The 25830-nt window shown below is 48.7% G+C and overlaps 2 long non-coding RNA genes across 3 annotated transcripts in view; one reads left to right on the top strand and one right to left on the bottom strand.

The window, feature by feature from the left end:
- The first annotated feature begins 1587 nt into the window (after window positions 1-1587).
- On the top strand, window positions 1588-8633 carry LOC148684137 (uncharacterized). The gene is made up of 2 exons (XR_015946555.1): window positions 1588-1869; window positions 7999-8633. It is a non-coding gene; the product is annotated as an uncharacterized LOC148684137 (long non-coding RNA).
- A 546-nt stretch (window positions 8634-9179) lies between these two features.
- LOC148684136 (uncharacterized) overlaps window positions 9180-25830 on the bottom strand; it is a 38480-nt gene continuing 21829 nt past the window's right edge. Inside the window, exons 2-3 of one of the 2 annotated variants that reach the window (XR_015946695.1) lie at window positions 13096-13317; window positions 9180-9607 (exon numbers count right to left, since the gene is read on the bottom strand). This is a non-coding gene — a long non-coding RNA (uncharacterized LOC148684136). The remainder of the gene's footprint in view (window positions 9608-13095; window positions 13318-25830) is intronic. The other variant, XR_015946696.1, reaches the window with a different exon arrangement.

The raw sequence follows: 25830 nt of genomic DNA, 5'->3' as shown, positions 1-25830 counted from the left end.
AAACAAACTAACAGGGTGACTTCTCCGGAAATAAACGGCGTAGTACCTTATTACTCACTTAAGTGCAAATTTAAGATACTAGAAAATGCAAAGGAAGACAATGGGCCTTGATTTTTATTAGTCCCCTCATTGCTTTCCTTTTGATGAAGGGCTTGGAGAACACATGGAGGTTTTTAAATGCTGGTAAACAGGTGGCTCTGTGGGTTAAACCACTGAGCCTAGGGCTTGCTGATCAGAAATTCAGCGGTTCAAATCCCTGTGAGCTCCCGTTGCTCGGTCCCGGCTCCTGCCAACCTAGCAGTTCGAAAGCACATCAAAATGCAAGTAGATAAATAGGAACCGCTACAGCGGGAAGGTAAACGGCGTTTCCGTGTCCTGCTCTGGTTCGTCAGAAGCGGCTTTGTCATGCTGCCCACATGACCTGGAAGCTATATGCCGGCTCCCTCGGCCAATAATGCGAGATGAGCGCGAAACCCCAGAGTCAGTCACGACTGGAGCTAGTGGTCAGGGGTCCCTTTACCTTTACCTAAACCTGGTGTACATGCGAGGTGTGCTGCCCTTTCCTTCCACATGCAGGTCTTGTGGCCAATGTTTGAAGGTCATTGTCAATTGGCAACTGGCAAAGAATCAGATGGTCCTTGGAGTGTACATTGCCTTTTGCTTCGCTGTGTGCTAACTCTGCTAGATTGGTATCAAAGACAGTGGTGCCTTGGTTTACAACCGTTTTGGATTACAACTGTTTTGGATTACAACCATGTCAAACCCGGAAGTGCGTGTCCCTTTTTTGAAATATAACCCTTTTTTCTTTTTCTTTTTGGGATTACAACCCTCCCCCCTTTTTTTCTGGAGGCCCCATTGGCGAAAGCACGCCTTGGGTTACTACCTGATTTGGTTTACAACCAGACCTCCGGAAGGGATTATGGTTGTAAACCAAGGTAAAGGTAAAGGGACCCCTGACCATTACGTAGGTCCAGTCATGACTGACTCTGGGGTTGCGGCGCTCATCTCACGTTATTGGCCAAGGGAGCCAGCATACAGCTTCCAGGTCATTTGGCCAGCATTTACCACTGTATTAATAAAGAAATATTTGTTTTCGAACCAAGGGATCTTTGGAATGACTTTTCCGTTTACTACAGGCAAATAAGGAGAAAAGTTGGAGTAAGAGACTCAAAGAGTTGTTATTTCTCTGTGTCTAAGGGTGATTTGAGATGCCCAGATTTCAGGGCCATGCATGAGAAGGCTGCAAAGAGGAAGTGTCAGGGGTTCTTGCAACTACTCCAGAGTAACGACGCTCTGCATGCTTGTCTTTAAACAGTTTTTATTAGTGCAGTCTATTTACAGTGAGACAGGTGTGTAAAACATGTCTGCTCATTCCGATGCAGAATCCGGCACTGCCCCCCCCCCACATGTGATCTTCTCCAACATAGGAGTCTTGGGACAGTGAATCTCCTCCCTTTCTTTCTCCTGCGTAATTCCGGAACCGGAGGAAAGGGTCTACACTCCATGCTTTCCTTTTCTCCCTTCTCCCCCTCTCTTTCCTCCTTCCTGTGTAGCCGGAGCTCTCCCATGCTGCTGGAGCCCTGGCCCTCTCTCTCCACTTCCTGACTAGCCTCCTCAGAGCCCTCGCTTCCATCACTGCTTGGGGAGGAGCTACTTCTGATGCAAGGGGGAGGTTCTCTGTACTTTCTCCCCCTTACAGGAAGGAAAGAGAAGCAAACTCACTTGTAGCAGCCTGGGAAGTTGTCAGTTGCAGGCTGCCCCCAAAGGAGTCCCACAAAGAGTAAGAAGATCTTGGCTCACATTTTAGGATACAGAGTGTATGGCATGTGGGCCGCCAGGCCTGCTTATGTAACATCCCAGAAAACTTTGGTGAGATACTTTTCCATTCAACCCCTATAGCCTTACCCAGACAATCCACAAAGAGGCTCATCTGTGAGGTTCTCAGGGCCGGCTCTAGGGCAAGGCTCGGTGGCACAATGCGCCAGGGTGCCGGGCTGCCAGGGGCGCTGTGCCGGTACGGCCGCGGCAGTCGCACGGCGCCCGTGGCACCCGCCAGCCGTCCTCCTGCCAGCTGCAGCCTCGCGGCGCCCGGCACAGTCCACAGGCGCGCTGTGCCCGTATGCCCGCCAGCCAGCCAGCCGTGCGGCGCCCTCTGATGTGCTGTGCACTGTGATCCTGCAGAGAAAATTAACCCAACCGCCTGATGGAGGGAAGGGAGGGGATGTGACCCCACCCTCCCCTCTTCCCCTGAGAACTCCTGCCCGTCTTAATGAATCAAAATTAATTCCTCAGATGATTTGCCCGAGGAAGAGGAGAGGGTGAAGGAAGGCACCCGCAGGACCGGAAATGCAGGCGACTCCAAAGCTAAGCTGGAATCAGATGGTTTTCTCTTCATAGTGCATTTAGTGATTCTGTTCTGCTGTTTTGTGTGTTGAATCCCTAGGCAAAAACTGAAGCCTCCCAGCCTGCCATTTTGGGGCAGGCTGGGAAAACTGGTGCCCTTCCAGTTGTTGCTGACTACGCATCCCATCAGCCAGCGTGGCAGCTGCAGTCCATCAACAGATGGCAATGCCTCTACTTTGGAACTCCCTGCCTCTTGACAGCAGCTGGTCACCTTCTCTGTACTCTCTTCGCTGGTCACCAAAAACATTTTATCCTGTTCAGATGTTTAGAGACCTGGGCAAGTTTTGCTCTGCTTTCAGACGGTTGCTATTTTAGCTGCTGGAGGTCTTACATTCTTCTTGTTCATTCTTCTTTTGGGTAATGTTCTTGTTTCTAAATCCTTTTCATAAGCCTCTCCTGTTTTATGGTTTGTTGGTTTTTTAATGAGCAAGCAGAGTATACATTTTACGGAATGAAGGAATGAATGCGACTGGGCTCTGACTCCCAGCCATTGCCCCTGACCCCGGAGGGTGCTGGCTGCAGGGGCTGATGGGAGCTGGAGCCCAGCGACACCTGCAAGGGTGGCCCTGGGTGCTCGCCATCCCTCGCTCAGGTGGGCCTCCTAGGTTTCTGACCCAGCAAGGCAGCAGCCTACAGCAATGAGGGTGCAGGTCTTTTGGGGGACGGAGAGCCTTGGCTGTTGTGCTATGCAAAGAAATGGGCTTGGTTCGAACTTAAGAAGAGCTTGCTGGATCAGGCCGATGACCCTTCTTGTCCAGCGTCCTTCTCTCACAGAGGCCAACCAGATGTCAGTGAGATGCCCACAAGCAGGATCCAAACACAAGAGCCCTCTCCCTTCCTGCGGTTTTCCGCAACTGGTCTTCGGAAGCATTGCCCCTTCCGACTGTGGAGGCAGAGCAGAGCCAGGGTTACCAGTAGCCACTGAGAAGCCTTACCCTCCACAAATCTGCCCAATGCTCTTCTAAAGCTGTCCGAATTGGTGGTCGCTTCTGCCTCCAGTGGGAGGGAGTTCCACAGTTTACCTATGTCCTGGCACCTCCCTTGGGGAGCAGCAGTTGTGGTGTGTCCTGCCCGGGGCCCGAGTGACGTTCAAAGGTTCAGCGATTTGTTGCTTTCTCAGTAAACAGTTTATTGCCTTTGTAATTACTGTGATTAAGCGCCTGCCCGGCGGTGGCAGACTGCTTTTTCTGGTGGGGCAAGCGAGTTCCCTGCCACAACAAAGGGTGAGTTGCTATCTGCCCCCCCCCATTCCATTGCCCTCCTACTTTCTCCCAGATCCTGGCATGCCCTCCTGGTGGTTGTGTTATTGTGGGTGAGGAGTTGTTTAAGATTGGGTGGCTGTCTGTAGGCAATGAAAGGTCTTCCTCCCAGAGCTTGAGAAAGAGAGCTGTCATTGTCTAGGAGAGGTTGTAGATCTCTGATGATGCGTTGTACTGTTTTAACTTGGGAGCTGTATGTGATGACTAGTGGTGTTCTGTTATTTTCTTTTTTGGGTCTGTCTTGCAGCAGGTTCTCTCTGGGTATCAGTCTGGCTCTGTTGATCTGTTGTTTAACTTCATCAGGTGGATATTTTAGTTCTAAAAAGGTTTGCTGTAGATCTCTTAGGTGAGATTCTCTGTCTGTAGAGTTGGAACAGATGCGGTTGTAACGTAGGGCCTGGCTGTATACGATGGATTGTTTGGTATGTTTGGGATGGTAGCTAGAAGCATGTAGATATGTTTGTCGGTCAGTTGGTTTTCTGTATAAGGTGGTGTCTATACGTCCATCCTGTATTTTTATAGTAGTGTCCAAAAAACGTATTTCTTGCATAGATTGGTTCATTTGTTAGGTTGATGGTGGGGTGAAAGTCATTGAATGTCTGGTGGAAGGTTTCCAGGGTCTGTTGACCATGTGTCCAGATAATAAAAATATCATCAATGTATCACAGGTACAAGAGAGGTCTGAGTGGGTAGGAGTTTAGGAAATGTTGTTCTAAATCCGCCATGAAGATGTTGGCATACTGTGGGGCCATGCGGGTGCCCATGGATGTGCCGCTGATCTGGAGGAACAGGTCCTCACCAAATTTGAAGTGGTTGTGGGTAAGGACAAAATGGCAGAGTTTGGTAGTAAAGTCCGCTGTGATTTTATCTGAAATGGTGTTCCTTATGGCTTGTAAACATGGGTGTACCCAGCATGGGGCAGGGGGGTGCAGCTGTCCCCCCTAGAAGGCCAAACCGTGGGCCTGACTAGGGAAGCAAATACCCTGTGCAGGCGCCCCGCTTGTTGACATGGGAGGTGAGGGGGGGGGGAGGAAACGCTGCTGGTGCCGCGGCTCCTCGGCGGCGGCTCCTCCTCCTCTCAGCCTGCCCTGCCTACATTTGCACCAATCCCCGCCCACTAAAGCCTTCGCGTCTCCCAATGGAAAGCCCTGCCAGGCGGCAACCTCTCCTGCCTAAGAGTTCTGCTGGGCTGGCAAGCGAAGGAGACGCGGCCCCCTGCATTGGTTGCAGCTGCTGCTGCGCTCTGCCTCCCGGTAGGCTGCACTGCGATCATCGGCGCCGCGGGCTGGGAATTGCCCCCTTCCCCCCTCCGCACCCCCTACCCCCCCTGAGTTAGGAGTTGCTACTGAGACTCCTCCTGGGCCGGGAGAGGAAGTGCACCGACAGGAGCCAGTTCAGCCTCGGTGGGCAGAAGCCTGCAAAGGAGGAGTGGGGGGCGGCGCCTGAAGGCGGTGGTCGTGGCTGCTGCAAGGAAGCTGCGTGGGGGCGTTTGCACCGGATTGCCGGCGGCAGGAGTAGCCCAGCGGCAGTGACCCTTCCTCGCCGCCCCCCACCGCCGGCAATAGGAAAGGAGCTGCCTTGGGGGGACGGCACAGCTCTCCACTCCCCCTGCGGGCATTGCCCTCTCCGGGCATTGGCTGCTGTTTCCTTCTTTGCAATGCGCCCCCCCCAGCCGCTCTCCCTTGCTGCCCCTGCCGAGAGAGGGGCGTTGAGGGCGGGGGAGCCGCTGCCGCCGCAGTAGGGTCACAGCTGGGGGGGGCTCACCTGCGCTGCGCCACCCCACCTTTTCCATCTTTTGCGCCCTCACGATGGGGAGGCGGCGGTGGCAGCTTCTTCTTCTTTGAGGGTCTCAGCTTGGCAGGGGGGGTCCCCAGTATCCTCCCAGGCCACGGGGGGATGGCCCCCCAGGACTAGCAGACCTCTGAGCTCCTTCCCCATCCCAGATATATAGGGTGGGAACTAGCAAGGCTTCGGGGGGACCTGGAGGAGGGAAAGCGGGGCCCAAAGGGTTTTTTCAGGGGGGTGGCTAGCCGTAAATGGATGGGAGCGGTGTTTTCAGAGCAGGGCCGTCTTAAGCATACCTGGCGCCGTGGTGGTACGGACCCCTCTGGTGCGCCCACCCGCCCCGTTTCCTGGCGCGGCGGGCACAGCTCACTGCGCGGCTGCTGCCTGGAGGGCCGGAGCCCTGTGCAACCCAGCCTGGGCGTAGGGCCGGCCCTGGGCCAGGGGGTGCTGCCCGCCCCCTGTTGTGACGCCCCTGCGCGCGGCAGAGGCGGCCCCAGGCCCGCGCCTCTCCGGAGAGCAGCCTGAAGCCGCTGAACAGCTGAGAGGTGCACCTGGGGCGGCCTCCGCCGCACCTCTCAGCGGGCGCAGTGGCGCCCCTGGTGGCCTGGCGCTCCACGCCACCGGACCCAGGCCTAGAGACGGCCCTGCTTCAGAGCAGGGGAATTTCGTGTGAGAGAGTTTAGGGGGTTCATTTAGAGGCTGCAGCCGCCGCCGCAGAGTCGTCGGGCCTGCTGGCCCTGTAGCCCCGCCCACATTCCCACTTTGTGGCCCCTCCCCTCCCGTGCTTTGGCCCCTCCCCTGAACGACCAGGGATTGCCCCCCCCTAGTTTTGATCCTGGGTACGCCCCTGCTTGTAAACCATGTGTAAATCGCAGGTTTGTATGTGTGGGGTGTGTTTTACTTTGAGGGGTGGTTTGGGGACCTCGGCACACAATAAACGGGCAACAAAAATAGTTTGTTTATGTTTCCTGTTTTCTTTCCCCAAGCAGAGATAATATGTAAGTGTGGTGTCAGCTCCCTAAAAAGGTCAACAACTTTGGGAAATGGGGGGGGGGGCGCCGGAGGGATCTTCGCACCACGGTGTCGGATAAGCAAAATACATACTGTAATCTTCTTCTGCAATCTTCCTTAGAGGACAAGATGCAGGATTAGCAAAACAGAGAAGGAACACTCTGACCTTACACCTCCGCTGCCGTGTGGCTAGACCCATTTGTGAGAAAGGAATAACATACACGTCAACTGCCCTGAATTTTCTGAGGCTGCCTTGAAAGCAATTAAATACAAAAAAACATGACATGTATGTATAAGCTAAAGCAAAATGACAACATGTACAGGGAAAGGCTGATTTGAAAATTTAATTTATGGGAATGGCAGTGTTTTCCGCATCAAATGTTATTGAGCAAAAGATAGATGGAGTAGCTAGCCTATAGCACGTCTTTCCAACATAAGTTGTATCAAAAATATGCCAAAAACTACTATTGTCATAATTAGTTACAGGTAGGTAGCCGTGTTGGTCTGACGCAGTCAAAACAAAATAAAAAAAATCCTTCCAGTAGCACCTTAGAGACCAACTAAGTTTGTAATAGGTATGAGCTTTCGTGTGCATGCACACTTCTTCAGATATACTGAAACAGAAGTCACCAGACCCTTATGTATAGTCAAATGGTGGGAAGGGGTATTACTCAGAAAGGTGGTGGGAACGGGTGATTGGCTGATAGGAGTGGTAAACCTGTTGATGACTGTTAACGACTGTTAAATAGTCCTGATAGTTTGATGGGGCCATCAAACATACCATCTCAGGACTATTTAATTGCTCATAGTCTAACATTGTGTATGTATGCCATCAAATGCCAACGGTGCCCTTCAGCTCTCTATATTGGACAAATAGGCCAAACCCTACGCCAAAGGATAAATGGACATAAATCTGACATCAGGAATCACAAGACAGAGAAACCAGTAGGAGAACACTTCAATCTCCCAGGACATTCTATACAAGATCTCAAAGTACCGTAGCTGTTTTATTACAGAAAAATTTCAGAAATAGACTGGAAAGAGAAGTTGCTGAATTGCAACTGATCACCAAGCTTAAAACCATGGAGAGACCTGGTCTGAATAAGGACACTGGATTCTTATCTCATTATACATGATAAAGCTTTCTTTAGCACCTTTCTTTAGCACCTCAGACCTTGCTTTTTCCTGCAAGAACAATTGCAGTTGTTAACAGTCATTAACAGTCATCAACAGACCAAAACAATGCCAAAAACCCAAACCTAAAATAATGTGTGAGTTGTGAGTTGTGAGTTATTTAGGGGGGATTTCTGGGAGCTTTGTCACGCAATCATTTTGGACTCACAGCTGTCCATGGAGGCACAGGTTAATTCTGTGTCCAGGGCGGCTGTCTACCAGCTCCATCGGGTACTTTCTTTGGAGGTTATTTTGAGATATTTATTTCTTTTCTATATCTAAGTTTCTTCTGGAACATTTAAATCTATTATGTTTCCTTGAGTAATTATCAGTTGATTTTTTTCACCTTACCAATATCTCGTTTCAGGGATATATTTTGTTTTTGCGCTGGCCATCTGGTACGCAGGCTGAGACCCTACCTGCCCGCAGACTGTCTCGCCAGAGTGGTGCATGCTCTGGTTATCTCCCGCTTGGACTACTGCAATGCACTCTACTTGGGGCTACTTTTGAAGGTGATTAATCCAGAATGCGGCAGCTCGACTAGTGACTGGGAGTGGCCGCCGGGACCACATAACACTGGTCCTGAGAGATCTACACTGGCTCCCAGGACGTTTCTGAGCACAATTCAAAGTGTTAGTACTGACCTTTAAAGCCCTAAATGGCCTCGGTCCTGTATACCTGAAGGAACGTCTCCACCCCCATCATTCAGCCCGGACACTGAGATCCAGCACCGAGGGCCTTCTGGCGCTTCCCTCATTGCGAGAAGTGAGGTTACAGGGAACCAGACAGAGGGCCTTCTTGGTAGTGGCACCCGCCCTGTGGAACGCCCTCCCAGCAGATGTCAAGGCAATAAGCAACTATTTTACTTTTAGAAGACAACTGAAGGCGGCCCTGTTTAGGGAAGTTTTCAATATTTGATGCTGTACTGTTTTTAATATTCGGTTGGAAGCCGCCCAGAGTGGCTGAGGTATAAATAATACATTATTATTATTATTATTATTATTATTATTATTATTATTATTGACACAGGGTGGGGGCAGACACAGGGATTAGCCACAGCAATGCGTATTATTATTATTGATTATTTATATGAGCAGGGTCTCATGGTTTCAAAAATGTTTATAGATCGTATATTGAACAGACAGCAATAATTTTTTTGCGTTTGGCTCTTGTCAGGTCTGCAGGGATGTTTCCGATAAAAAATTAATGAGCCTCCAATAGCTTTATATTCCACTTATTTACAATAACACACAGAGAGCAGCATCGAGCCAACTTCTCTCAAGACATCAGCTGCTCATTCTGAATCTCCCCCCTTCCACCAGTTCCCCCATCATCCTGCCCCTGTGTTTCCGTTGCTCCTGAACCCTTTCCTGCCTCCTTTGCTGCCTGCTAACTCTGCCAGATTAGTATGGAACTCTGTGCTGCATGTATGCTGTGAGTCGATGCTTTGTACTTGCCTTGTATTTTGCAAGGAAATCAATCCATTCCCCACTTCTTTCCAGAACCCACCCACTGCCTCAACCAAGTGATCACATCATGAGATGTCTGTGAGTTTGCTCACTTTTATTTAGCCTTAGGCCAAACATGGATACATGGAAATGATTTAATCTGGTAGGCTGGGGAGGTTGCGATGCTGAGGAAGGGGCTTGCATCCTTTGTCGCCCTGGGATTTCTCCTCAGGCCTCTGGGTGAGTGAGCTTCATGGTTCCTGCTGTAAAGGTGAACGTACAGGAGTATGAAGTGCCATTCTTCCAGTCAGAGGAGGGGACTAGCAGCTGGCTGACGGAAAAATCTTGGCTGCTGCCCTTCAAGACTGGGGTTTTCACATGGTGACCTTCAACGAAGGAATTCTTCATCCACCGGACAGAAACTTCACATGTACTGACCCCTATGACCATGCCAGTGAGGATTGTCTCTTCTTGCTGAAGTCTGGTTTCTTTATGGTTGTTGCGATAGAGTTTCCCATTTGGGAGTGGCTGAGAGAAAAGGAGAGGCAACATTTATTATGTTTAGACAGAATTGAAGGACACCATTTAGGATACCATTTAGTGCTCATTATATTATGCTGGGTTCTATGGCAAACATTTTCAATCTGTACAGCATAGCTGTCAACTTCCGGATTGGAAAATAAGGGATCAGCAGCCTCACCCAGCAGAGCGGCACCGGAAATCGGTTCTGCGCATGTCCAGACATGCACAGGAGCAATTTCCGGTGCTGGGCTGCTTGTGTCCGCATGTCTGGGCACTGGAAATCGCTTCCGGCAGAGTGAGCGCGTGGGGGGGGGGAAGGCGCCGAGTGGAGGGAGAGGAGCTGCTTCCTTTCAAATCCGGGACATTTACGGGTATTTTACAATCTGGGGTTGCAGCGGGAAATGGATTTAAATTTGGGGGTTTCCCGCCAAAAACGGGAGGGTTGACAGCTATCCTGTACAGTAGACAGGAGGGGGGGGGTAAATTCTCCAGGACAACCTTAAGGAGTAAAAGGGATTTAACTGAAGTCCTTGTGTGTGTGGACCTGAGTAGGAAGATCTGTGGCACATACATGGGGCTTCCTTGAGCTGGATGAGGACACAGTGGGATAGAGGAGATTCCAGGAATGTTTACACAGCTCCCTTTCCCAACATATGTACAGAAAGTGCCCAGCACACACAGAATCCCAGCCTTTCCTTAGAAGGTATTGCTATGTTCAATTTGCTGCATAGGTTGGGTTTGAAAACCAAGGATAGCTAAAAAACCTCCCATATCCCATGAAAGAATCTCTGCACACTTGCTCCCATGGGCGTAGGCAGGGGGGGCAGGAGGGGGCAGCTGCCCCCCCAGAAGCAAAAAAAATAATGTATTTTACAGACCATAACCAGCACTTTTCCCCTCCAAAAACTGAAGTGGAAAAGGCTTTGCTTTAGCAAGAGCAGCTAAGTCTCCGCTTGCTGGGGGGGGGGGCACAGCAGTAACAAAAACACATCAAATAAATAAAGCAAAGTGGCTACCAGTAGTTAAGCAGTTAAGACAATGGAGCATATATCCCCAGGCAAGATTTGATAGCTGACCATTTCACCCTATTGTTCTTAAGTGGGACTTGTTAATGAGCATTCAGGAGCATTAAGAGTTCTATTGGCGATTTAATGAGGGTGCAGACTCAGAGGATTCAATTTGACTAAGTTGGCTCTGCAAGGCTAAAAGGAAGTGAATAAGAAAGGGGGGGCTGTAGCTTTGACAGACACAGTGATGTTTATAAAAAGCATTGGTGTTCCAGTCTGCCCCTCCTCCTGCATCTGTATACTGTAAATCAGGGGTGGCCACCTCCCAAGAGACTCTGATCTACTCAGAGTTTAAAACTGGGGGTGATCTACCCCCTTTTGGGGGGTTCAGGTCAAAGCTGTTGAGTTTTTTTTAAAGGAAGGGAAGCCCTGTTTTTTGGGGTTTAGGTCAAACTTGTTGAGCTTCTTTTAGGAGGGAGGGAGGCCCATTTTTGTTTAGGGCTTCAGGTCATAGTTCAATTTTTTTGAGGGAGGAGGAAAATTTTGGGTGAGCTTTTTTTAGGGGTGCCAGTGACCTACCAGTGATCTACCACAGACATCCAGTGATCTACTGGTAGATCACAATCTACCTGTTGGACGTGCCTGCTGTAAATCAAGCAGAGAGAAAGCTGCTTACAAGGCTCCTGTACATGCAGAGTTCCAGCATCACAGCGTCACCCAGAGGCACCCACAAATATGAGTTATCCCTCTCTCTATTTCTTCCTTCCTTCCCTCCCTCTTCCATCCTTAATAAAATACGGGGGGGGGCAGATAAGCCCCACATAGAAAGCCCATCAACATGGGGGGATGACTCTTTCAAATACGGTATTTACCAGTAATTGGGGGGGGGGAGGCACCTAGGCCTCTAGGAGTTGGCTGCTATGCCTAGGAGTAGGACAATTCAAGAAAGCAGAACGATGCATATGGTATGGTAATATATCAATAGAATCGTAGAATTGTAGTCGGAAGGGACCACAAGGGTCATCTAGTCCAACCCGCTGCAATGCAGGATTTTTTTCCTAAGGTGGGGCTTGAACCATGGTTGAAATATTATGCTGATATGCAGCAACGCCTCGGAGCTGTCGTAGCTGCGGCCATGCCTTGCCCCGCCCTCGCCCGCCCTTCCACCCCCTCTCGCCTGCCCGACCCTCCTGTCCTCTTGCTGCAGAGTTCCAGCATCACAGCGTCATCCAGAGACACCCACAAATATGAGTTATCTCTCTATTTCTTCCTTCCTTCCCTCCCTCTTCCATCCTTAATAAAATACGGGGGGGGGCAGATAAGCCCCACATAGATGACTCTTTCAAATACGGTATTTACCAGTAATTGGGGGGGGGGCACCTAGGCCTCTAGGAGTTGGATGCTATGCCTAGGAGTAGGACAATTCAAGAAAGCAGAATGATGCATATGTATGGTAATATATCAATAGAATCATAGAATTGTAGTCGGAAGGGACCACAAGGGTCATCTAGTCCAACCCCCTGCAATGCAGGATTTTTTTCCTAAGGTGGGGCTTGAACCATGGTTGAAATATTATGCTGATATGCAGCAACGCCTCGGAGCCGTCGTGGCTGCGGCCGTGTCTTGCCTCGCCCTCGCCCACCCTGCCACCCCCTCTCGCCTGCCCGACCCTCCCGTCCTCTCCAGCCAAGCAGGGTAGCCGCCAACGCCACCAGCCCCAGAAGCACAAGGTGGCCGCTGCTGCCACCGCCACGATGTCATCAGGCCCGTTGGCCCTTTAGCCCTGCCCACTTTGTGGCCCCTCCCCTTCTGTGCCTTGGCCCCGCCCCTGAACGACCATGGCTTGCCCCCCCCCTAGTTTTGATCCTGGCTACGCCCCTGCTTGCTCCTGAAGCAGCTACCTAGGTACGTAGCTCCTTAAATGTGTGGACTTGGCCACCAGGGCAGGGATATAAAAATCTGCCCCCAACAGAACTGCACCACCTTTTCATCTATGCACCACCCTATGCTGGGCAAACATGATCAACAGGCAGATGAAGGTTAGAAGGCTCTTTGGCTGGAGGTGGGAATGGTTTTTAATGGAGGTGGAAATTATTGTTGGAGACACCTTGGCCCCTGCAGGGGGCACATTCTTTCCTTTCCTTCTCCCATTGTTACCTTCTGATAAAACCATGCATTTAATATTGTTCAAGCACTGTGAAAACCTTTATGCAGAGATAAGAGGAGAATGACTGTTCAGACCTCCACCAGACTGATTGTAGTTTCAACTTGTGCCTTTTGCCAATACCAGCACCGATATCATGGCAACTAGTGGGAAAAGTCTCATCTCAACAGGTCATAATGGAAAGCAGAAATTAATTTCTGAGTTAAGGAGGAAAGCAGTCTTGAAATGGTCAATCCCTGAGAGGATCTTAAACAATCTGGAAACATTCATCCCACTCCCAAACCATGCTTATCAAAGGAAAACAAAGTGTCGAGAGCTTTTACCTTTGGATTCCTTGACTTCTGTTTGGGTCTCAGGGAGGGATACTTTTTGACAGGTGAACTTTGTATACGACCCAAAGTCTGGGGGCGAAAGGCTGAAGTATGGTCCGGTACCATTGTGTGCACTTAAGATGCCAGAGGTGTTACCTGATTGGCCATCCGCCAGCCTCACATTTTTCATGCCTTCAGGGACAAAGCCAGAGACTGTGCACACCATTATTCCACCTAAGGGAACAAAATAGACAGACAGACAGACAGACAGACAGACAGACAGACAAACAGACAGACAGACAGATTACAGGTAGGTAGCCGTGTTGGTCTGAGTCGAAGCAAAATAAAAAAATTCCTTCAGTAGCACCTTAAAGACCAACTAAGTTTATATTTTGGTATGAGCTTTCGTGTGCATGCACACTTCTTCAGATACACTAGAAACAGAACTTCTAGTGTATCTGAAGAAGTGTGCATGCACACGAAAGCTCATACCAAAATATAAACTTAGTTGGTCTTTAAGGTGCTACTGAAGGAATTTTTTTATTAAACAGACAGATGTAATTCCTGGTTTTTTAAATGACTTTTATTATATGGATTTACAGTCTTTATGTTGCTTAGTGCACTGCACTGTTTAAGATTTTTTTGGTGGGAAATATAAAGCAGCTAAGAAATGATTTAAAAATCAGCGAATGAATGAATGAATGAATGAATGAATGCCATAGGTTAAGCCCTCTGCTTTTCATCACAGTCCTTCATGAGTTTCTTTTGTCTGCCATCCGTTCTTGTCTACACCCCAGTGATTCTCCTTCTCTCTGACCCTCTTTCCCATGCATATTCTCTTTTCGTAGAATCATAGAATTCTAGAGTTGGAAGGGACCCCAATGCTCATCTAGTCCAACCCCCTGTAATGCTTACTTATTTCACCAAACCTGGCAACACAACCAGTATTTTATACTCCTAGCCAACACCCCATATTCCATCGTGTGTATACCTAGTTCTGCACACATCGTCTCATACTTGATTGAACTTGGGAGCTTCAGGAGATGCCTCAAGATGGATGTGAGGCTGATCCAGCTGAGACACCTGTCACCCCATTGATTGCCATGGCTGATCTGGCTGTCTTGGTGGGTGTCCCCTCCCTCCCTGCTCCATGTGTGTCCCTCCCAAAGCTGCACACTCAGTGGAAGAGGACGACCATCCCAGACAGATGGAATATACCATTCTTCGGTCAAGGGTATATGATAGCTGCCCTCTCTGTATAGAGAGAACCTCCCTGATAGAACCTTCCTCAGCAATGCAGGAATCTCAGCTTAATAATTTCAGCTGAGAGCCCTGCCTTCCCTACCCCAATAAAAAGAATATCTCTGCTATCACTTAAACCTACCAAGATCTCAGCACACAGAAACAGGTGCTTACAAATATTAATAAAGAGGTATTCGTTTTGGATACAAGGGATCTGACCCAGCAGTATCATATTTACTGCTGTCAAATAAGCAGGAAAGGGTTGTTATTTCTCTGTGTCCAAGGGTGATTCGAGATGCCCAGATTTCAGGCACAATGCACGAGAAGGCTGCAAAGAGGAAGGAAGGAGAAGCAAACTCACCTGTAGCAGCCTTGGAAGAAGTCAGTGGCATGCTGGCCCCCCAAAGGAGTCCCACAAAGAGAAAGGTGGCCCACATGTTAAGACCAAGTGTGAATCTCACATGGGCTGCAGGGCTGCTTATATAGTACCCCTGAAGACTTTGGCAAGAAACATTCCCAAGCAATCTCCTAGCTCCACCCTATCGAAAAGTTGACTCACTGTAAGATTCCAAACAGTCCTTCCAGGAACCTGAGTATAATAGGAATTTGCATGCCGAGGTTGCCAGACATCCCCACTAAATAACTCACACCACACACAGAATTTTAGTTTGTGTTTTGGCATTAATTTGGCCACAACTTTATTTAAATACAATTAAATGTGAGTGTTGGCTTAGGCATCCGTTAATCCATCTGTCCCCTGCCTGGGACAGATCAAGTCTGACTTCCCTAGCCGTATAAGGAAGTCAAGTAATCACCCCATGGGAGAGGAGGTAGTGTCCAGGCACTCTCCCCTCAACCAGAAATGCTCCCCAAGGCTCGTTCTCTATAATGGCCCCAGCCCTGCCTGTTGCGGGGGTGTAAGGACTACAGCCCCGGAGCCCCAGGATTCCTTTAATGGAATACTTCTACGTGGAGCAGCATTTTAATGAGGGGTAGGCACCTCCATGCCAAACCCCTCCACCAACCAGAATTATTAACCAACGCCTAACCGCCACACGAGCCCCTAGGCTTGCCGCCAAACACTCACAGCCCTAGCCACCTTTTTAAGCCCCCTGCAACTTCCCTTAACCAAATGTCGTTCCCACTTGGGGACAAATGAACCCCATTATCCTGAAAAAAGGTAGTAGCCTTAAAAGTAATATCGGGATGTAAGATCAAAGCAAAACAACTTCATCCCAGGCATTAAGGTCATTATTTCCAATAAATCATTCTGGATAGCGTGATGTAATGATAGGCAGTCCAAAGCGGGCAGATTGTTCTTGCCCAACTGGAGCACTAACGCAGTAGGCAACCTTCGAAGAGCACCTTCTGCCGAAGCAATGGGTGGAGCTCCTCCCAACGCATCCCCCGTCTGCCCAGTGAACAATGCTGTGACCTGCTATCCAGATTCGCACGTCCGCTAGACCTGGGGAGAAACAGCGGGGACAAAATTCCAACATTAGCGACGCTTTTGCACGTAAAGTTTATAAGCGCCTGACTTCCACCGGCCCAAATCCTTAATCCTATCGACAGATAGGCCCCAATGTGTGGCTGTGGTTGCCGCCCGAATGTGAAAGGAATGAGGAGCATAATCAGCGGCTGAACAAGCGCAGGCCGCTATCACTTTCTTCATTACCCTGATGAACTGCTGCCTGGCCAAAGGAGCTCCGTTAGCATGTTTGAAGAGGGGGCCGTTGCCAGGAGGCCTCATGGCAAGTATCTAGCGACGTCCTTGACAGGACAAGGGCCCTTTTTTTCCAGTAGCTGGCAAACGCATGATAGCACCGGCACCCTCTGATCAGTCTTAGAGCTCCTAATGGTCAGCGACAGCTCTAATGGCAATAAATGCACATCCTGAACAAGGAGGCACCTTGAGCCACTGGACCGTAGTTCATAGAATCATAGAGTTGGAAGAGACCACAAGGGCCATCCAGTCCAACCCCCTGCCAAGCAGGAAACACCATCAAAGCATTCTTGACATATGCCTGTCAAGCCCCTGCTTAAAGACCTCCAAAGAAGGAGACTCCACCACACTCCTTGGTAGCAAATTCCACTGCCGAACACCTCTTACTGTCAGGAAGTTCTTCCTAATGTTTAGGTGGAATCTTCTTTCTTGAAGTTTGAATCCATTGCTCCGTGTCCGCTTCTCTGGAGCAGCAGAAAACAATCTTTCTCCCTCCTCTATATGACATCCTTTTATATATTTGAACATGGCTATCATATCACCGCTTAACCTTCTCTTCTCCAGGCTAAACATACCCAGAACCCTAAGCCGTTCCTCATAAGGCATCGTTTCCAGGCCTTTGACCATTTTGGTTGCCCTCTTCTGGACACGTTCCAGCTTGTAAGTATGAACTGTGGTGCCCAGAACTGGACACAGTACTCCAGGTGAGGTCTGACCAGAGCAGAATACAGTGGTACTATTACTTCCCTTGATCTAGATGCTATACTCCTATTGATGCAGCCCATAATTGCATTGGCTTTTTTAGCTGCTGCATCACACTGTTGACTCATGTCAAGTTTGTGGTCTACCAGGACTCCTAGATCCTTTTCACATGTACTGCTCTCAAGCCAGGTGTCTCCCATCCTGTATTTGTGCCTTTCATTTTTTTTTTGAAAATGGCTATCATATCACCCCTTAATACAACGGGTGTCCTCAGAATCCCAGATAGTTTATCATCATCAGAACACGGAAGGCAGCCTTTTCCACATCCCCAAATCTCACAGAGAAGCCCAGCCTGTTTAGGTACGTCCCAGACCTTACTGTATACAGCCATTGCCCTTTATGTCCCAACTCACTCATCTACTTTAATATATGTTTGGCACCAGGCAAAGAGTTCTTGTTCTCCCAGGTCTTTCAACTTCTATTAATATACTTTAAACACATTTATTTTAGCCTCTGTAAAATAATGGCAGTTTGGCTAGTTTTAATCTTTTGTAGCTGGACTGAGTTGCTGGGATTATGATGTGTGTCTATGTTGGATATTATGGTTGAATGTTATGTTCTTGTTGGGTTGATTTAATCAATTTATGTTTTCATTGAATTGTTATATGATTTGTTTCCATTTTTTCTATTTTACTGTGTTGCCCAGAGAATGTTTTTGTTGTTGTTGCTGCTGTTAATTAGGTGACTCGCAAATAGACTATAATAAATTCAAATAAGCTCCTTCACTAAACAAAAAATTACCTTCACTGGCACAAAGAATGCTCAAACAAACTGAAATAAATTGCGGTATTGTTGCATAATTAACTACAAGCCACAAAAAAAATTCTAATTTCTGCTCACAGAATTGTCTTTCAGGATATTATTCTAGAGTCCACAAGCAAAAAAAAAAATTCTTTGGGTTTAAAAAAGGCACAGGTAGCCTTCCCTGCTTAGACATCAAGCTGGTGCTGTGACTGATTTTCACCGTCACTCTACCTGTCTCTGCGCACAGCATTACATTAATAAAAAAACCTTTATTCAGGAGCTATTTTCAGACTTGAGAGAAATGAGAATTGTAAGAACCTGCAACACCCTTGATTGAATGCAGTTCACTAGAGCTGCTGCTGCTGCTCTTACCACCATATGGAACCTTTCACGCCTGAACCCCAATAAAACTGGGCATATCCCCTCTCTAAAAAAACTCAACAACTTTAACGCTAACCTCAATAAATAATATAATAATTTATTATTTATACCCCGCCCATCTGGCTGGGTTCCCCCAGCCACTCTGGGTGGCTTCTAACAAAACATTAAAATACAGAAATCCATCAAACATTAAAAGCTTCCCTAAACAGGGCTGCCTTAAGATGCCTTCTAAAGGTCTGGTAATTGTTGTTCTCTTTGACCTCTGGTGGGAGGGCGTTCCACAGGGAGGGTGCCACTACCAAGAAGGCCCTCTGCCTGGTTCCCTGTAACTTGGCTTCTCGTAGTGAGGGAACCGCCAGAAGGCCCTTGGCACTGGACCTCAGTGTCCGGGTAGAACGATGGGGGAGGAGACGCTCACTGGACTGAGGCCGTTTAGGTCTTTAAAGGTCAGCACCAACACTGAATTGTGCTTGGAAACGTACTGGGAGCCAATGTAGATCTTTCAAGACCGGTGTTATGTGGTCTCGGCGGCCGCTCCCAGAGTCACCAGTCTAGCTGCCGCATTCTGGGTTAGCTGTAGTTTCCGGGTCATCTTCAAAGGTAGCCCCACGTAGAGCGCATTGCAGTAGTCCAAGCGAGAGATAACTAGAGCATGCACCACTCTGGCGAGACAGTCAGCGGGCCAGTAGGGTCTCAGCCTGCATACCAGATGGAGCTGATAAACAGCTACCCTGGACACAGAATTGAGCTGCGTCTCCATGAACAGCTGTGAGTCCAGAATGACTCCCAGGCTGCGCACCTGGTCCTTCAGGGGCACAGTTACCCCATTCAGGACCAGGGAGACCTCCACACCTGCTCGCCTCCTGTCCCCCACAAACAGTACTTCTGTCTTGTCAGGATTCAGTCTCAATCTGTTAGCCGCCATCCATCCTCCAACCGCCTCCAAGCACTCACACAGGACCTTCACTGCCTTCACTGGTTCTGATTTAAAAGAGAGGTAGAGCTGGGTATCATCCGCATACTGATGAACACCCAGCCCAAACCTCCTGATGATATCTCCCAGTGGCTGCATGTAGATGTTAAAAAGCATGGGGGAGAGGACAGAACCCTGAGGCACCCCACAAGTGAGAGCCCAGGGGTCTGAACACTCATCCCCCTCCCCCCACTCTCTGAACACGGCCTAGGAGGAAGGAGCGGAACCACTGTATGACAGTGCTCCCAGCTCCCAAACCCTCTAGACGGTCCAGAAGGATGTTATGGTCGATGGTATCAAAAGCCGCTGAGATATCCAGCAGGACTAGGAAACAGCTCTCACCTTTGTCCCTAGCTCGCCGGAGATTATCGACCACTGCGACCAAGGCAGTTTCAGTCCCATGATGAGGCCTGAATCCCGACTGGAAGGGATCCAAATGGTCCGCTTCTTCCAGGCGTGCCTGGAGTTGTTCAGCAACCACTCGCTCGATCACCTTCCCCAGGAATGGAAGATTTGAGACTGGGCGATAGTTGGCCATATTGGCCGCATCTAAATATGGTTGTTTAAGAAGCGGTTTAATAACTGCCTCTTTCAGCAGGTCTGGGAAGGCTCCCTCACAGAGAGAATCATTCACCAACCCGTGAAGCCCATCGCCCAGCCCTTCCCGGCTAGCTTTTATAAGCCAGGATGGGCAAGGATCAAGGAGACAGGTGGTTGGTTTCGCTCGTCCAAGCAGCCTGTCCACATCCTCGGAGGTAACAGATTGGAATTGATCCCACACAACTTGACTAGACAGGACTCTAGCACTCCCCCGCCCCGGCCCTGCTCCCACGGTGGAGTCTACCTCTTCCCGAATCTGAGTGACTTTATCTGCAAAAAACTTTGCAAAATCACTGCAGGAGATCATGTGGCCTGTACTGGACCCTGATGGAGCAGGTGGTTCCGCTAGATTGCGAACCACCTGAAAGAGTCTCCTGCTGCTGTTCTCCGCAGATGCAATAGAGGCGGCGAAGAAAGTCTTCGCCGTCGCTACCGCCACTTGGTAGGCTCGACATTGAGCTCTAACCCGTGTCCGGTCAGATTCAGAATGAGTTATCCGCCATCGGTGCTCTAGCCGTCTCAGCGATTGTTTCATTGCCCTCAGATCTGTGGAGAACCACGGGGCTGTCCGGGCTCCATGCAATCGGAGAGCGTGTTTTGGAGCCAAACAGTCAATAGCCCTGGTTAACTCCACATTCCAGTGGGCCACTAGGGAATCGACTGAAAGGCCATCAACATGGGATAAAGCATCCCCTACCACTCTCTGGAAACCATTTGGATCCATTAGGTGGCGGGGGTGGACCATCCGAATCGGTCCCACCTCCCTGCAGAGGGGAAGGGTTGCGGAGAAGTCCAGTTGCACCAGGTAGTGATCTGACCATGGCACTTCTTTACTTTCGCTTTTGATTAATGCCAGATCACCAACATCCATAGAGGTGTGCACCAGGTCCAAGGCATGTCCGCGGCTATGAGTTGGGCCAGACTTATTCAGGGACAGCCCCATGGAGGCCATGCTTTCCACGAAGTCCCGAGCGGCCCCTTGTAAGGCTGTGTCAGCATGGATGTTAAAATCCCCCTAGGACAACCCAACTAGGTGTCTCCAGGAGAACATCCGCCACAACCTGAAGCAGCTCGGGCAGGGAATCCTTGGTGCAGTGGGGAGGTCGGTACACCAAAAGGAATCCTGTACTGTCCCTATTGCCCAACTCAGAGAACATGCACTCAGAGAACTGGGTCTTCCCAATAGGATGCCTGGTATAAACTAATGACTTCCTAAAAATCACTGCAACCCCCCCTCCCCGCCCACAAGGCCTGGGTTGCTGTGCGTAAGAGAAACCGGGTAGACAAGCAGCAGCAAGAACAGGCCCATCTGCTTCATCCAACCAAGTCTCCGTTACACATGCCAGGTCAAGTCCTCCATCCACGATCAAGTCATGGATAGCAGTGGTCTTATGGATCATTGACCTGGCATTGCACAGCAACACCTTCAGGTCGTGTGGGTATCCCTTGCTGATTCCAGTATCCATCCGGTCAGGACCAGACCCGGAGGCAGGGATAGTCCTCAGACAACGACTAAACCTGCCTCCTCAGTAATGACATGGGGGACATAAAACGGGGGTAGATCACTTCCAGTTTTTAATTCTGTGAGAAGATTGCAGTCTCTTGGAAGTTTGCAACCCCTGAAGTATAACAATAAGTTTACTCACAAGTTGTTCACAGTAGACATCCTAGAAGGCAGGCTTTAAGCTTCAGGTTACAAACATAGAACGTGGTTTACATCCTTTGCGAGGATGGGCCCAAGTGCTGCTGGCTGAGAGCCAGCAGACAACAAAATGGTTGTGAGAATGAACTGAGAGTTAACTGAGACAACGAATAACTCAGTGGCTTGAAAGAAGATAGAAGGATTTTAATAGATTATTGGATAAGATCGGGGCTATATTGATTAGAAATGCAGTGACTATAAGAGGACTAGGCTTTCTGAGTCTGAAGCATGGGAAGTCAAATTTAAATTTGTATAATTTGGCAGAAGATTTGGATTAATTGTTTAATTGATATTTGCATAATTTGTATAATTTGAAAATGGATTAGATATTTAAATTGGAAAATCAAATAAAAATGTTAACTGAGACAAGATGGCTGCGTGACTTGCCCTAGGCTGGGTAAACATTGCGTGAGCAGGTGGCAACCTTTCCAGCCCCCAGGGACAAACAGAAAGGAATGATGACTCGTGACAATGTGTTATGGATTTACAATTTGTCCACAATTTTATTAACCTTTCAAATGTAGGAAGACCTTTCTAAGGCTCTGCACTAGGTAGGATTTAGTTGGATATAGCTTGTTATTATAGCCAAAGTATTTTTTTACTCCAAGTCTTCTCTTAAACCTAAGCACAGTAAGAAAATCCAAAAGTGTGGGTTGATATAAATACATTAGGGCAATTCTATCAGCTCCTGAAACAAGGAATCTATGATAGCAAGCTATTATGAGCCAACCTTTGCAAGCTGAGAATTCATGCAAATTGGACTGGTTAAAGTTAATTAATTATTTTATTCATAAACATATGGATAGAAATAGGGCTGACAAATGGCAATAAGAGATTAGAAGGCAGGAGAAAACCTGAGCATGGGCTCAGAGAGAGAAGAATGCAAACAACTTGCTCTGTGGTGCTTGTTCACGGAGCTCTCCGAGGACAAGAATGGAGATGGAGGGCCAGGGCAGAGATGACGATAGAGACCACCACTAGGGTGCGGGCCACCTGCAGATCCGCAGGAAGATCCAGCAGGGAATCATAGACCTTTCACACCCCCTGGCTCCCACCACCTTGTGTGGGTCATGATGTCAAGCCACCTCCCCAATCTGAATAACAAGTTAGCACCCAGGGAAGATGGGGAGCCAAGTGACTCTTCAAAGGGACGTGGGCTAAATTGCAGCTACGCTAAAAGTGAAAGGTAGCTGCAAGCCCATTTCCCCTTTAAGACCAGCTTAAGGAAGAATCCGTGATGGGTTACCGTATATGCCGGCGTATAAGGCGACTGGGCGTATAAGATAACCCCCTAATTTTCAAGTTAAAATATAGAATTTGGGATATACTCTAGCCCTTTTTTGGCAGGGAGGGGAGGGGAGGCTGTCTTCTCCAGCACTCAAGTCTGCAGCTGGGGAAATGGTGGGTTGTTTGTTTGTTTAGTTATTGAGAGGGGAAAAGAAGCCATAGAGAGGAGAGAGATAGAGAGGCAGAGACATCGAGGCTGGCTGCGTGAGCGAAAGAAAGGGGAATAGAAGCCATAGAGAGGAGAGAGATAGAGAGGCAGAGACATCAGGGCTCGCACAGCCAGCGAAAGACACTGAGCAGAGCAGTGAAAGAGAGAGCGGAGAGAGAGAGAGAGACGGAGAGATCCCTTTGCTATGCGCTGACAAAGAGAGAAGAGGCGGCAGCTTGACACCATTGAAATACACAAAACTGTATCTCTATGCTGATCTGTGTCGCGAAGCCATGAGGGAGCTGTTCTCCCTGGCGGGGAGCAGCCCTCTTCTGAGCACTTCTTCGCGTTCATACGGTCGCTGCATACGGCGGGGATGCAGCCGCAGCCATTTTTGAGCTCCCCCCACCATATGCGGCGACTGCAGATTCTTGTACCCGGTGTATAAGACGGCCCCCCAAGATTTTCCTGGGTTCAGAAGCCGTCTTATACGCCGGAATATACGGTAATTGCTTCCACAAAGCAATCCTGGAGGTTGGGCAAATCCCTGTCAGCTCCCGGATATGGATTTTGACGATTCACTACTGGCTAAAACTCATTTCCCCCCTGTTGGGGTGGCACCCGTAACCCTTCTGGACTCCTTCCAATCCAAATGGATAGCCACACTATATGAAAATCTAAGAGATTTGGGATTCTCGCTTCAGGCTTTGTTAGCTGCAGGATGCGAGAAAGCAAGAGCAATCATTCGCCAACGAGTTTGGGATGTGGAACTCCAACGCCATGTGAGCGAGATGAATAAGCATCCAGCTATAAAGGACAATGTGAGAGGATTCTCCCCAGCAAAGTATTTGATAAAATTAGAAATACCTAAATATAGACGGGCATTTACCCTTGCCAGATTTAATGTCTTGCCATCTGCCTTATTGCAGGGAAGATTCGCAGGTAAACCATATGCAGCCCCTGCGGCCGGCTGGATTTAGAATCTGCCTCTCACGTTTTATTACGCTGCCGTTTTTATAATGACATATGCCGAGCTTTCATTTCCCTGGTCATACAAAATTCTTTAAACGAACTCCAATGTCTTAAACTCCTTGTAGACGATACGGGCCCTGAGATTACGCTAAAAGTGGCCAAATTCTGTGCAGCAGCCATAAAGCTCAGAGAACAAGCGGTGCTACCGCAATTAATAAGACCCCAAATGGTAATCTTTAGGCTATCTTTTAGTGTACCAGTTCCAATTTATACATTTTAAATGCTGCTGTGCTGTATAAATATATATGTGTGTATTGTTCCGGCTGTATAAATTTTAGTGTACAGTCGTACCTCGGGTTACGACCACCTCGGTTTGCGAACAGTTCGGGTTACGAACTGCGCAAACCCGGAAGTGTTTTCGCCGCGCGCGCGCGCGCATAACCCATTAGCGCTCGGTTTGCGAACTATTCGGGTTACGAACTGCGATCCGGAACGGATCGCGTTCGTAACCCGAGGTATTACTGTATTATCTTTGTGTTTTATGATTCTTCTGATTTTGTAAGTTGGTCTGTGACCGTAAGAATAAATTCAATTCAATTCCATAAAGCAACAAACAAACAAAGTGCACAGAAATCTGACTTGAAAATTCAGTTTATGTGAATAGTAGTAAAGGGACCCCTGACCATTAGGTCCAGTCGTTACTGACTTTGGGGTTGCACGCTCATCTCGCGTTATTGGCCGAGGGAACCGGCGTACAGCTTCCAGGACATGTGGCCAGCATGACTAAGCCGCTTCTGGCGAACAAGAGCAGTGTACGGAAATGCCGTTTACCTTCCCGCCAGGTAAAGGTAAAGGGGCCCCTGACCATCAGGTCCAGTCGTGTCCGACTCTGGGGTTGCGGCGCTCATCTCGCTCTATAGGCCGAGGGAGCCGGCGTTTGTCCGCAGACAGCTTCCGGGTCATGTGGCCAGCATGACAAAGCTGCTTCTGGCGAACCACAGCAACGCATGGAAATGCCGTTTACCTTCCCGCCGGAGCGGTACCTATTTATCTACTTGCACTTTGACATGCTTTCGAACTGCTAGGTGGGCAGGAGCTGGGACCGAGCAACGGGAGCTCACCGCATTGCAGGGATTCGAACTGTCGACCTTCTGATCAGCAAGCCCTAGACTCTGTGGTTTAACCCACAGCGCCACCTGGGTCCCTCCTTCCCGCCAGAGCGGTACCTATTATTTATCTACTTGCACTTTGACGTGCTTTCAAACTGCTAGGTTGGCAGGAGCTGGGACCGAGCAATGGGAGCTCACCCTGTCGCGGGGATTCGAACCGCCAACCTTCTGATCGGCAAGCCCTAGGCTCTGTGAATGCCAATGAGCAAAAAACATGGAGTAGTTAGCATGAAACACCCCTTTCCAAATACTTCCTTCATCAGTGTATTGCTGTAAAGGTGTCAGGGGCTGGCCAGCATGGGATGCCAGAGGCTGGACTGACCAGGAAGAAAGACAGTCCCAGACATAGGCAGCCCTGATAACTTTGCTAGGCGACCAGGAGGGAGGGAACGTTTGGAAGGCTCTTTTGGGAGGAGCAGCGATGCTCCTCCTTCCCCTTGGATTAGGAGGCAGGAAAGGGTTAAAGAGCAACGGAAGCACAGGGGCAGGAAGATGGGGGAACTGGTGGAAGAGGAGGAGATTGAGAATGAGCAGTTGATGTCTTGAGAGAAGTTGGCTCGATGCCGCTCTCTGTGTGTTATTGTAAATAAATGGACTATAAACCTGTTGGAGGCTCATTAATTCTAATCGGAAACTCCAGTGCATCCCTGCAGACCTGACAAAAGCCAAACACAATAAAAATTATTGCTGTGTTCAATATACGATCTATAAACATTTTTAAAACCATGAGACCCTGCTCATACAAATAATTAATTCCATCAATACAATAAAAGTTGTATTGTAAACATTGAATGTAGATTAAAGCAAGGGGAACCTTTTTATATATACCATTTAAAGATAATGATTCCTTCAGGTGTTTCTGTGTATTGTAAATAAATAGACTATAAACCTTTGCAAGGCTCATAAATTCTTACCGGAAACTCCAGTGCTTGCCTGCAGACCTGACAAAAGCCAAACACATTTTTTTTTATTGCTGTCTGTTCAATATACGATCTATAAACATTTTTAAAACCATGAGACCCTGCTCATATTAATAATCAATTC

Source organism: Zootoca vivipara, chromosome 12, assembly GCF_965207765.1.
Source record: "Zootoca vivipara chromosome 12, rZooViv2.hap1.1, whole genome shotgun sequence".
Classification (NCBI taxonomy): Eukaryota; Metazoa; Chordata; class Lepidosauria; order Squamata; family Lacertidae; genus Zootoca; species Zootoca vivipara.
This window is presented reverse-complemented; position numbering and strand designations above follow the sequence as displayed.